The sequence below is a fragment of the Camponotus floridanus genome, unplaced genomic scaffold (assembly GCF_003227725.1).
Source record: "Camponotus floridanus strain SB8 unplaced genomic scaffold, Cflo_v7.5 scaffold112, whole genome shotgun sequence".
Lineage (NCBI taxonomy): Eukaryota > Metazoa > Arthropoda > Insecta > Hymenoptera > Formicidae > Camponotus > Camponotus floridanus.
The window spans coordinates 347,366-361,491 of NW_020229229.1; the positions used below are offsets into that span (position 1 = coordinate 347,366).

General features: G+C 41.0%; 1 protein-coding gene across 1 annotated transcript in view; it reads left to right on the forward strand.

The window, feature by feature from the left end:
* The window catches only part of LOC105249571 (insulin-like growth factor-binding protein complex acid labile subunit), a 193,587-nt gene that overhangs the window by 33,694 nt on the left and 145,767 nt on the right, over positions 1-14,126 (forward strand). The window lies entirely within an intron of this gene.

Here is a 14,126-nt window from a genome sequence, read left to right on the forward strand (position 1 = left end):
TCCGTGGTCTTTTTTTCAACAGGCGAGAGTCAAAACTGATTTCAACGATAAATACGATTAAGCGAGATAGGTGTGTATAATTGGCGCATTAGTTCGTTGGAAGTCATAAATAATTAAAGATTGATTTTTAATAGTTTTATAGTTTTAAACATATAATATAATTCTGGCTGTTAAAGCAAAGAAAATATTTCAGGACAAATTGATATGTTAAGTTACACATCGTCTCAATTTGTTCTAGAGATTTTCCTTTCATCATTTTTCTCGTCAGATTTTTAAAGACTTGTAATTTTATACATGAATTCTAAAAAAGTTTAAAAATAAAAAACAACTTTGATTAAAATAGAATAGTCATGAGCAAGTACACGTATGTATGAATATGTCGAGGTAAAAACATTGATGAAATTTTTGAGAGTCCTGTTTATTTTAAAACAGTTTTATACATTTTTGAATATTATTGATGTTTTTTTTTTAAGTTCTAACTATAAACAAATATATATATATATATATCAAAAAATTGTGAAAATAATTTTTTTCACTGAGAATAATTTAATTCGTTAATAACATTTCTACTCCACGTAGATTTCTTTTTGCAAATTATTAATAATAAAATAAAAATTTCTTGAAATATTTTCTTCCAAGAAATCTGATTTTATATAAATATATATGGTAAGAAACTTTTGACTATTTTTTTAAAACGAAATTATCGCGAACAAATCGGCAAGATTATTCTACTTTATTTATCTACATACATTATTAACATAAATCTTGTGAAACAGTTTCGATGTTGGATTGTAAAGCCGTTCTTAAAAGGGTAGAATCAGTGTCGAGATTTAGCTTCGGATGCAGTAATCTTAGCCACTTTGATATCGTATACTGGTTCGAATTACATCGAGCTGTGCAACACCTTTCGCGATGCTCGTTATCTTCTCTTAGAAGCCGCGACGGTTTTAAAGAGCTCTAGTTGGTTGAAATATCGTTCGAGTTAAAAACTGCACGTAAAAGGATAACATTTTTAAGTATCTCTCATCTGAGGCATATTTATACAATTAATGTTGCATCTATAAGCATCATGTAAAGTACGAAATTATATATTTATTTATCAGTATTTGACCGTAGCAAAATCATTATTACGATTTTTAAAAAGAATCATAAAATTATGAAATAATATACGAATGACGTTAAATAAATATGCCTTAGTAAAGAGAGGGAGGTCCCCATATAAACAGCTTATGCAAACAATTTGAGACTGCGCGATCAACCGTGGCATTATAAACTGCATTATTATTTAGAACATATGTGTGCTCGCGTTATTTTATTCACGATTAGAGGAAATTATTGTATTTGTTGGCTTTATTGAAAAGTACTATCGCGTCGTACGAAAACACGGAAAACGCGCGAATCGGTAGAGTAGAATCGCAACATTGAAGAAAGCAAGGCGCTCGTTTGGCGCATCACAAATGCGACGAGGGGCGCTTCCACGAGGTGGGCGTTACACCACGTACAACGAAATTTATGGTGTAAGCTCCTCCGAATCGACGTGCGCTTTGCTGAAATTCTCGAGTGATCAGTGTGTAGGAAGTTCGCCGGATATTCTGAATTCCTAATGCAATTCACGTAGACTAGAGCGCCTGTGGGAAATGTACCCGCGACATGTATACATGTGTGTGTACGCGCGCGCGTGTCGATGTGTGTAGGTGCGTGCTCGCGTATACGTGTGTGTCGACAAAGATCGCGCAGATCCCGCACGAAGGTTTCGCCGCAAGAAGGCTATAAAGCGGGCAATAATCATCCTCGAGCGAGCGGAAATTCACGGTCGTGCGGCAAAAAAGTTAACCAGCTTCGAGCCGAGTCTCTCCGCTCGTTACGATTCCACGTCGTACGTCTTCGCCGGATAATGTCGCGCAGTTTCCGGATGAAATAAGTGGGATCATCCTGCCGTGGGGGCTCTGTTCGAGACTCGAGATAAAACGGAAGCTCTTTGCGCGCTCTCCGCCGCGCTTTTAAGAGCGCAGCTCTCGGTTAAGAGCATCGCCGGGACGCTCCAAAATAGGCAGATGCTCGACATTTTTTTGTGAGTTTCTACATAGGAGAGAAAATTCCGGCAGCGCAACGACGACGCGAAGATGAGCTCACAGGCTGTTAATTATACCGAGGTCGGACTCAATTTCGTCGTTCGTGCTTCCCGGTAGGCATCCACAGAGTCGTTACGAGTTCGTAACGATGCGCTTTTTTCCAATTATATAGTCGTCTAGCCTGTAATGGAGAAACATCGCCTTTCCCCGTGAAATAAGGCGGACAAAATTAATTTTCCTTAATTAAGCGACATTTTTCTCTTAGGTACAAGGAATACGTCGGTACGCAATTATTCAAATCGCTCGAGTGCTCTCTTTACAAAAGATTTAAGAAATATAATTATCAATCGTTATGTAAATAAAATTCTCCACGTCACTATGAATACCGACGATCGTTAAGCGAAATATCAAATGCGATTCGCAATTAGAATGACAATAGAGCAACGGTATTATTATGCGAATATTCCCTAAGAGGAGAAATAAGATTGCTCGCAAAGTCCGTACAAGATCGCGCTTCTATAATATTTTAGTGCATACAAATGAAAAAAAATAAATCTTGAAACGATACGTATACTGCTTTATGGTTATGTGTATTATTTTCATTCATTCGTAGTCGCTGATATTTCACGCGAGAACGATTTTCTCCGGCCAAAGGCACGCGGAGAAATTCTCATATTTCGATACGCCGGGACGTTTAACCCAGCTATATTTGTCAATCGTGCGTACACACACGTGGAGCGCGCTCTCGAAGGCGCCCGGTCTCGTCGTCGTGAGAACACGAATCGTGTTCGCGCGGCGCGTGTAAATAACGGCGAATTTGTAAAACCGCCGATCCATTTGCGCGGCACTCGAGCGTGCCGAAGTCGTCGCTAACCTAATACTTCTTTGGAACTACGTTACGCCGCGTCGCACGGCGCCGATAGCTTTCGGCCGGCTAGTAACTGCCGACAACGACGACGACGACCGTCGCCAGGGATAAAAGCAAAAAGGATCGTGCGCGCTCACGTCTCTCCGAGAGCGAATATAAAGCGAAAGCACTCAGTGCGTTTCCTGTCGGGGCCTCTTTACGCCGTCAGGGACGCAGTCGGGAGATCCATAGATCCTTCCTTTCTCCCCTTCTCTTTCTTCTCCTTCCCATGAATTCACGCACGTTTTCTACGCAAAGGGATCGTGTATGTATTCATCTAGGCGCCGTTTGAAAAGTCCTTAAAATTTAATGTAAAGCTCTAACTCTCGGTGTTGTACCGACTAAAAGATTAAGGATAGAAAGGATTGGAGAGAGGTAAGAGAGCCACTGCGGAGAAATACCTCGACTATTATACTACACGGTGGGGCTTGCATTAAACGAGCAGCGGTGAATATACCGGTTCGGGAAAAAAAGCGAGAAAAAAAACATAAAGCCCACGGTAGCCGTAAAGCTGGAGATGGGACGCCGCTATTGCTATCGCTAGTGTTTTAGGGGGACGAGACCGAAGGCGGGGAAGACGAAGATGAGGGCACTATGAATGGGCGATGAGTAGAAAGTCCGTGTGAAAGAGAAGAAGAGAGAGAGAAGTAGAGGGTGAAACGAAAATTAAGGGGCTCGTGCGGGGAAAAGCGACGACGAAGAGAAATCCGGCGGATTACCGAGGGAATCGGTTTTTCGGATATTAACCCAGGCACGCGTGCCACTGATACATGCATACATACACATCATTTCACGGGATGAATTCCTTTTTTCTTTCTTTTTTTTGTCTTAATAAAAGGACGTTTCACGTATAAAAGTATACGGTTGACACACATTTAATAAAAAAGAATAAAAAATACTAGGGGGATTGAAATAATCTTCAAAAAAATCTTTCATTTAGATGGAATTAATTCGAGCGTAGCACAATATTTATCTGAAATAAGAAATCAATGTTATTCGTAAATAAATGCAAAAAATACATATTTTTGAAGCAATAATTTTTATAAATTTTACTCATTATTAATTTTTTTTTCCAGAAAGTCTATGTTTTCTTCATCTCGACAAGCTTCTTTATTTCTACTTATTATTTTATACCGAATTTCGTTTTTAATGAAAAATATTCTTCAGTTTTTATATATTTAGATACTAGAGATTGAGATTTTTATCCTCTTCCATCTTTAAAAAATTATATATAAATGTTTTCATAAAGATAAAGTTTGTTTTGCATATAAAGAACGAAATATACAATTGTACGGAAACATGTATCGCTCCTCTACCATTTACTTGTATTAGACTGTAGCTAGTAATTAACTCGTCAATAAGGCACTACCTGTTGCTAAATTTGGCAAAAGTGCCTCGCTAACGACGATTACGTGGCGAGACGCGGTAAGAAGCGAATTACCGGATAAATCCCGCGCGTCGTGCAGGACCGAGGACACCGGAGCGGAACGTAACTTCTATTCCCCCTCTGGTCGATCCTGAGGAAGGCTAATCCGATCCTTAGAATTCTGCTTGAGAAAGAGACTCTCCGAGTTGCTCGAGGGAAGAAAAACGAGCATAATCAGGGAATCGGGCGTTAAGGAGAAGGAAGAGCAAGGGGGGGAGGGGAAAGATGGAAACGCGCAGATTTTCCAGCATCTGGGTCAGATTCGCGCTTTACAGCATTTGCAAACGGGCGAGAGGGCACGGAGGAAAGAGAGAAGAAAACAGAGATGGGGGAGAGGGATGTAAAAAGGGCGGATCCGTCTCTGCGCGGATTCTGATATCGAGCCCTCGTCCCATGGTACCACGGTGTATAAGCCGATTACGTCCGGCTTTCGCATTCCGGCGCACGACGCAATTCCGTCGTTCTCTGTTTCGTATTAACGCGTAAAACTGCATTTACAGAGAGAAAATGGGAGAGGACGGGAGAAATCGCGAAAGAGAGAGGAGCGAGAGGGAAAGAGAGAAAATGCAAAAGGATGAGAAAGAGGGAGAATAGTTTCATACACAGGCTACTTATTAAATGAACGCACTCGACTGCTCAGTGACGAAATTCCGTTGTCGCGTTAATTCGCACATTTCCGCGTTTTATATATGTTGTATACGGTATACATTTCTATACGGCATCGCTCTAGCTATCCGCGTCTAGATCTTTTGTTCCCGGAAGCGCGACAGATACGTCCGTTCGCGGCTTTTGTTTCGGAAACGCGCGCGTGTCCGCCGCACATTTTGGGTGTTTTATTTGCCACCCCGAGGAAGGAGTCGCCGTGTAACTCGAGGAACATCTCCGACGGGAATTTCCTCTCGAGGTAATATGCGCCCGACACCATTTGGTTCTATGTCCATCGATCGCGGTAATATGCGCGTTGCGCTTAATGCGACGATTTTAGTCTCGGATGAATAACATGAGATATTAATGATCCCGCGATAATCAAATCCTTGTATGACAACAAATCAATAAAATTAATCTTTCTATTCTAATGGTGGAATAAAATCGAACAATGAACAATTGTTCGACAAATCAATAAAATTAATCTTTCTATTCTAATGGTGGAATAAAATCAAACAGTGAACAATCGAATAATTTCGTAACGAATTTTTTTTATAGAAATCGTTACATATGTTGATATATATTAGAAAATGTTTTCTTAAAAATTAGTTATATTAAAAATGATTATAAACTTTAAAGCAAGCAAATATTAAACTTTGTTATCAGCATTTAAACTTCAAGTTGACTTAGTAAGAAAATTAAAGAAACAAATATATACACGTAAACGTACAAACAGTCGGCAATCTCGTATTTTATTCGATGCTTTTACTCATTACATTAGGCGCGATTCACGAGTCTGATCTTCTTCGCTCCGAATGAAAGCGTTTTAAGATAAGACTTCGATCAATCAAAGGATCTTTTTTCAGGGCGGATTTTTTCTCGATCAATCGCATTTATGTTAATCCCCTAATATACGTTCCGACTGCACCATTTGGCTTAAGGAACGAGGAAAGAACGTCAATAACGCCTGCAACATAATATCGGTCGCGATAAAACGGTGGGTGCACTTTCCGGAGGGCATATTCTTTCCTCTCTCTTCTCTCTCTTTTTTTTTTATATTCGTGATGCTCGAACGTGCATCACGCGGCGCATCAGACTATCGAGAAGCGCGATGTCAGATCGAGTGGCGCTCGTAAAATTGCGGAGTTTATCGATCGGACCGCTGCGAGAAAAATATGCATCCGTGCGCGCTGCGGGCGAACTGCAGTCGGCGCTCCCGCCTTTGCGTACGCGTGTGCGTATATACGCGTATATACGTGCGTTCACGTAGCCGTTATCCCTCTATTATTAATACGCAGTCATACGGACGATTAAACACGGGCTCACCACCTCCCATTCACCCTTTCCCCTCTTTCCCCGATCCTGAGGCCGATAATTATTTGCGGCATAGTTCGCGTTGGCCCGATTTCGTAAACCGCAGCTGACCGCGATTTGTGTCGATCGCAGTCGACAAAATCATTTCGCCGAGTCATCATCTCCCGCGTTACCTTTACTTTCCGTTCGCTTTCCGGCCGTTCGCGCGATTTCAACGCGCTGACGAGCATTCCGGCAAGAGAGACACACTACGAATCGGCCGCCATTGTCATCGTTTATTTGACCGGTTAATCGCGACAGCTGTACACACGCGCGCGCAAACACACAAACGGAGCGCGGTGAAGCGTCGAAAAACGAACGGCGTTACACTTTATTGGATTTCTGTAATGACGGGCGCCGCTTGCCCGTGTAATTCGTTCGACGACCCAGATACTCCCTCGTACGCGCGACCCTGTTCGTTACATAAGCGAAGGCGACGGCCTGTCGTGTAAAAACCACGTGAGTGAAACATCACTTAAGGCGACATGCTGCTGCTGCTGGTGCTGCTGCTGCGACACGGTGCTTCTAATCGAAGGTGTCGTTCTCGAACAAGCGTTTATGAAAGAGGAAATCATTTTTCTTTTTACTCGATTCTCGTTTGATTTGCGAACAAAAAGCCGAGAATAGAAATAATTTTCTCTTCCTCTCTCTTTTTCTCTCTTTTTCTTTTCGTAATGACAGAGTCGTAAATATTTTCTGTAAAGTTGCACTTAATTTTTTATATCCTGCGGATAAAAATCAATGAAATACAAATAGCACAATTTGTTTTATATGTGTGTGATAATTTATTGTTATTGTCACATATATAAATTTATGAAAAGAAATAAAATAACAAAAATATTTTTTATTATCTCTGCAAAAATTCTTTTCCATTTATGGGATATATTTTCTTCCTCGATATATATATTTCGCAGAAAAGGGAAAAACAAATCCTAATTTGAAATAGAATTTAAAATTTGTTACCCTTATACCCGCAGCAGCAGATCGGGAAATATTCTTGAACAGGATATTTTTCTGTGTTTCATCTTACACACCGTGTGTTTTTCTTCGTCGAATTTGACATGCACTCAGAAAGGAAAGAGGGAGATAAATAGATGGAGAGATAGGTAAATAGGTAGAGACAAAAGCATGGCGATATCACTATCGTATAGTAGTATAAGGGTGCCTTGGCACGTATTAATGCCTCGACTGCGGAGTAAAACGAATGATTTGTTGGGGTGGCTTAAGCTTCGTTACCGTGGCTGCTTCAGGGTGGCAAATGGTGGTGCGGTACAGAAGCAAGAGGGAATCTCGTATAGCGATGGGGGACGGGGGCAATGAGAGAAACGCGAAAGGGATGTTACGAGATTGACCGAGAGAGAACACACGCGTGCAGGAGCACTCCTGTGAGAGACTGCGCTTAGAAGAGACAAGGGGGAGGAAGAGAGGGTGCGATATCTGGCTTGAAACGAAAGGGACGAGAGAAGGAAAGATGAGGGAGGACGAGGGAGAGAAAGAGAAAGCGCGGCGGGGAAGAGAGGTTGCAGTCCCGTCTCATCTACTTGATTGCATCGCCCGGATTACAGCCGGGCTTTAACGCATCCCCTTCGGGACGCTCCTAGCGTGAAAACAAAAAGAGAAGCAGACGCGAAAGGACCGCAAGCGAAAGAGAGAGAGAACGCGAGCGGAAGAGGGAAAGGAGAAACTGGACCGCTTTCCTCGTCTTCTCAGTCCTCTCGGCTTGACGCCGCGGCGGGTGCTCAAGTGAAATTCCCTGAGAATAATTTTCACTTCTCTCTCCGGTGTCGTCTTTTCCTCCTCCTTCTTGTTCTTGTTTCCCTATTTCTTGTCTATGTGCGTTCTTTTTTCCTCTGTCGCTGCCGCCATCCTCCTCTGCTCTTCTAGCGCCTGTCTTCTTTTGAATCTTCGAGCTAAACTTCTTTCCTCGACAATAAACAGAACCAGCCGCATGCGAATTCTCGCGAGCGATGCTAATATGCCCTCTCCAGACGGCAGCGAGAAAGAAAGAAGGGGAAAGGGAGAGAATGAGACTGCTTCTCGTCTTCTATAGGAGCACGAATTCGAGCCGAATTGATTTTACGCGTAATGAGCTTTCACGCTTTTAGGCGATGCGGCGGCCGCTTCAAAGCGAATCGTGCGTGCACGAGCTATAAAGCTGGAGGATTCGATTAACTCTTCGGGACGTGATTGCGAAAAATTTCAAAGTCGAATAAAACTTAGACGGATAGATCTTTTCAACTTTGGCGTTTCCTACAAAATGTTCAATTTACTTTTTTCTTTATTAAACTAATTATCACAAAATCGATTTATAACTTGTATAAATTTACAATTTTTAATATCAAATTTTAAATTTATACTTTTTATTTTTAATATAATTGCTTGATTTTGTTAAAAAATATGGCGATATCGATCTTTTTTAATTAATAAATACTATCAAAGGTTGTAGATTTTTAGCGAAAAACTCAACAAATTTGTTCGCTGTATTTTATCTATTTCTCATGTGTGATCTCATCATTGATTAATAGCAAAAAGCATGCATCTTTCAATTTCATTAGAGAGTATCGCATGTGGTTTCATTTATCGCTTTTTGACTGTCGCGCAAAAATCGCTCGTTGCATTCGATTCATTTCATGGTACTAGTGTCCGAAAATTTATCATAATGTTGACGCGAATGCTCGTGTCGATTCAATTAATTTGATGTAGTTATGTTTAAAAAGTCACTTTATGGGATTAACGGACTCGCGCTTCAGCTCATCGTTTTTAAAACATAACGCGTGATGCGAATGCGAATGCGCACATAGATATTAAGGCCGATGAAAGTTTGAAAGCTCGTTTCGGACGATATATCTTTCCCAATATTGCCAGTCTGTGCGATATTTTCGTGAAAGGATTCCCGTGACCTCGTCCGAGATGCTTTAAGGGACTAGGATCTCGCTAGCCGCGCCTCTCCGTGCTCGTTTCGCAGATATAAACGTTTCAAACGGCGAGAATATTGCTAATCCTATTGTAGAGAATTTATGACGGTCTAATCGTCTAATGAATACTAAACGCGGCTCTCTTATGCTCGGTACGCGCTTTCGCAGCGAAGATTTGGCCGCGCTAATAATCTCATTAATTCGTTCGAGTTTCGCGTATCTCGCGTATTTCTCGCTGATTCGTGCAGCGGGGAAGCAACCCATAAATCCATCGAGAACTTTCTTTCCGCTATAACAGTGCGTTTTGGTTTGGGGGGAATGCTCAAATTTATTGAACATAGGATTGCGTGTTTGTTTTGTATCACGAAACGTTCGTTCCACATTCCCGCACGTTTATAATAAATGTGAAAAGCGTAAAGAATATACAACGATTATACACGACTGTGTTACATTTTAAAATTGCCGAAATGCTTTAATTCTTCATCATTTAAACTAAAGCGCGTTGAATATTTCAAAAATGCATGACACACACAATAAACGATGATTTATCTTAAAAGCCGCCAGGGGAAAATGGACTCTTGAAAACTGGAATAGATGATACGAGAGACCATATATAATCGTTAGGTATAATTTTGAAAGAACATAAACATTCGGTTAGCCCCAATTAGCATTTACCGAATTGAAGGGATAAAATTTGACGCGCGTATTCGAATTGACGAAAAATACGCCATCGAGCTTCTCTGCGTTTTCCCTTTCTATTATCTCTCTTCCTCTTCGTCCATTGCTCCCAGGTGAGGAGAATCCTTATCAGCGTTACTCCCTCATCCCCCGAACCGAGATCCCTGTTTCGCCGACGGCGATGATTGGATCATTTTGTATAGCGAGACGTAGACGTTGCTTGTCCAACAACGCCGTACATGCCGGCAATAACGTGCCGCCGTCTCGTTTACTGCCCTTTGAGTGGCCGTGAAAGGGCGCGAGGGTCGATCGTCGCGAGGGCCAGCCGCTGTAACCTGCGTCTGTCTTCGGATACTTTCACCAGCTGTCGCGAAGGGTCGACCAGCTACGATTTACTCGCGCACGAGCCACTTGGCCGGTCTCGTCAAAAATTAAGAGCGTCTCTCGCGCGAGAGATTCTATCGAGACTTTATACAGCTTCACCTGTGGGACCGCAACTTGCCTTGGATAATAAAGAAAGCTAGTATATACGATACTAAATTATAATCGTATTTACGCGCATTATTGCGAATGTGAAATTAGGTAATTTTAATCGTATTAAGATTTAAATTAATTTTCTATTACATAAATCTAGAAGAGAAAATACTATAAATTCTTAGATTGGAAAAGATGTGTAAAATAAAATTATAAATATTTGTAAATAAATGTATTTTGTATTTTCTCTCTCTAAAATGAATGTTATCGAATCGTTATGATAAAAACCTGATAAAAAGGGACTTATATAAATTTCGATTCTATAATATTTATATCGAATAATTTTTGAATATTTGTTGTTACTTGATCGAAAGATCTCACTTTTCATTTTTAAAACGTAGCCTATTCTAATCGCGAATCTAAGACGTGAATATACAAATTAGATCAAACGCGACCCGTAATCTCGGTAGCGTGTTTCGCGCAAAAACGTGTCGTGTATAGCAGCGTTAATGCATAATTCCGTTTAACACTCCCGAAGCGTCGATAGGAATCGCGCCAAGGATCGATTGTGTCGCGGATTCTCAGTCACAGCTGTGTCCACGTGCGGACGTCGTTGTAACAGCTGGTGCGAAAGCTCTCTTGCGTAAACACGCGCAACGCGTTCGATTACGCATCATAATCGTTATGACAGATGTGGGAGAGAGACACTCGATCGTTATCGAATTTTTGCTCCCTCTTCTTTTTGTTCTCTCGCTCGCGAACGAATCGAACATGCGCGCAACGTGTGTTACGTAGCGTTGTGTTACGCGTAATTCAAAACGCATTATGCACCGGCCATTTTAAGCAAGGCCGGCTGCAATGCCGGTGCATGACGCAGCCATATGTTGGTACGATGATTCTTCAAAATTTTCCACCAATGGCGTTAGAGTAATATTTTATATTCGCCGTCTGATGGCGAACTTCCGGAAACTTCGGGCACTTCTCCCAAGTTTTTCAAAGCGCATCCGACAAATTTATCGTACAGCACCCATGAAATATATTAAAACCTTACTCTTGAAGATCATATATCCATCAATATCTTGGAACTAAAATACTATAATACCATTCCAGACGCGGAGGAAAGAAAATCGTCCTTTCGCCTGGAAACCGCCGAATTGGTCTCTCTATCTCAAAGCCACAGAGTTGGTCCTATTATCCCAAAGCCGCAGAATCGCATTGGTTGGTCCCTCTACCACAAAATGATATCGTTTGTTCTAGTTTCCAAGTATTAAATCCATTATATCGCTTTAGTCTTAGCATATCGTTCCTTCTACCATACATACATATTACATGTGTTTAGATAAATCTTCGTTCTCTTTAAGATATTTTTTCCTTTTTTATTTACGTGTATCACGGTTAAAAAGATTTTCTCTCTTTTATCGGTATCATTGCGAATATATGATATCCTCCGTTGAAAATTTCGTGGCTATACATTTTTCTTCCCTTACATTCGGTAATAAGTTTATTACCTCGAACAATCCTGTGTAACTTTTCCCCATAGAAAACTCCGTAACTTATCCGAATGTCATTCCCCATTTATTCGAAGCAACACGAACCGCACAACGTGCCCCTCCTCGTCGTTTGGCGGGAAAGTCCCGGCTTTCGTCCGGGACGACGTGCCCGACGCCATCGTCGAAGGTTCGGCCCGGTCTTGGGTGAAAGATCTTATCGACTAATTGGAGCAGCGCGAGAGCGGCGATAGAGGAGGATTCCCTCGTGCGGTGTCTCCTCAAGTTTAGTACAACGCCGACGTCTTCCCATCTCTCGGGAACCGACAGCTACCTAATTACGATCTCTCCTCTCCGACGAGTCGGGCCGGGGAGAGGAGGGCGAAGGGGACAAAGGAGTGGCGAGGAGAAGGGCTGAATTGTCGGTCCGGTCAGGTACCGGCGAGGATTGTTGCCGCGCATCAACGCGCGCGCACGCGGGAACTGTCGCTGCTGTTATCGTTATCGCGACAACCCTTTTTCTCCGCAGTCGCGTAAAAGACTCCCGCGATTTTCTCAGATCTTATCGGTTAATTAGAGGTTTCGGCGACGAGGGAAGGGAGATTGGGAGTGGAACGAATTCTCCGGGCGAGACGGCTTACGTTTTTAATATGTCTGGCTCGAGGTGGTTTTTTTTTATCAAGCAACGCGCCGCACGCGATAAATTTGATGTGATTACGGCGCCTCTTTCGCTCCGACTTTTAAAAGGAATTTTACGCTAGGTCCCATCAATTTCGCAAATGAGAAAAAAAGAGCGGCTGGAACGGCATCGATTAATAAATAAAGAATAAAATAGATGATTTTATATATATAATATATAAGAAGTCCAAAAACTTAGTCAAAAAGAAATTTGCTTTTTTATCGTTACTAATAAGTTAATAAATACAAATTAATAATTTATAATAATGACAATATCGCAATTTTTTTTATTAAAAATTTTAAATCTTTGTCCAAATGCGATTTCTGAAAGCTGAAATATTTTAAACTAGTTAGCTCAAAATGGTACCCGCATTTTTCCACGTTATTGTCGCTTAACAGGAGCGAACATGCAATCGCGCAAAAAGTATCCTGACTGGTTTATTTTAATCAACTTTCCATGCAAATATCCCACACCGGAGTGGGCGAAGCGGGGTTAAGCTCAAGCGGGGAGTTTAAATCCCCCGGTATGCGAAGGGAAAGAGTTAAGCTCCGTTAATGAACACCGCGAAACTCTATAAAACGCACAGATATCGTTTTTCTTTTTCTTTTTTTTTTTCACTTCTTTCTCTTTCTCTCGTTTCGATTGTGTCGTGATACAGTTTCTTTTCGCGAACGCGTCCAAGTGCGCGTTCACCCGCTGACATCGCGGGCTTTAAACAAACAAACTTTGGGATTATCTTGGGGACTCTGGGAATTTGCTCTACGCGTTGTTTCTAATTCTATACGCTTACTCGAGTTGAAGATAGTTGCGTGCAAATAAAGCTCCGAATAATGGGTAGGCGCGCGGAATACATGCCAAATATCGAACCATACCTATATGTTGCTCAACTATTTACGCTTCTTGAAATATATCTGCGAACAAACGAAAAATAGATAATGAGAAAATGAAAAAATATACAAAATATACAGTGCGATTAACAAATATATCATACAATTTCAAAAGTTACTTCTTGATGTTATATTATTTGAGTATAAATTGATATACACTGCCGGCCAAAAGTTTGGATACACTGTTAAAAAATCAGAAATTATAAGGAAAATATGTTTTTATTGAATAGCTTTATATTTAAATAATTATTTTATGTTATAAAATCTTAAATAATACATAAGTAAACTTAAATTAAACTAAAATTCAACTTTTTAAATATTTCTGATATAAAAGTATCAAACGCTTTTTTCGTCGAAAAATGACCCCGTTTTTTTATGACCATTTCCACAAGACGCGGCATTCTTTCAATCAGTTTATTAATGGTATTTTGTTGTAGAGATGTTCATGCATGTTATAACTGTTGCCACAGTTCAGCAACGGATGATAGGTTGTACGAATTTTTCTATCAAGTTCTTCCCAGAGAAGTTCGATTTAAATCTGGATATTGTGGTGGCCAAAACATATTGACAATAATCCCATCAGCTTCTTTCCTTTCTAAATAT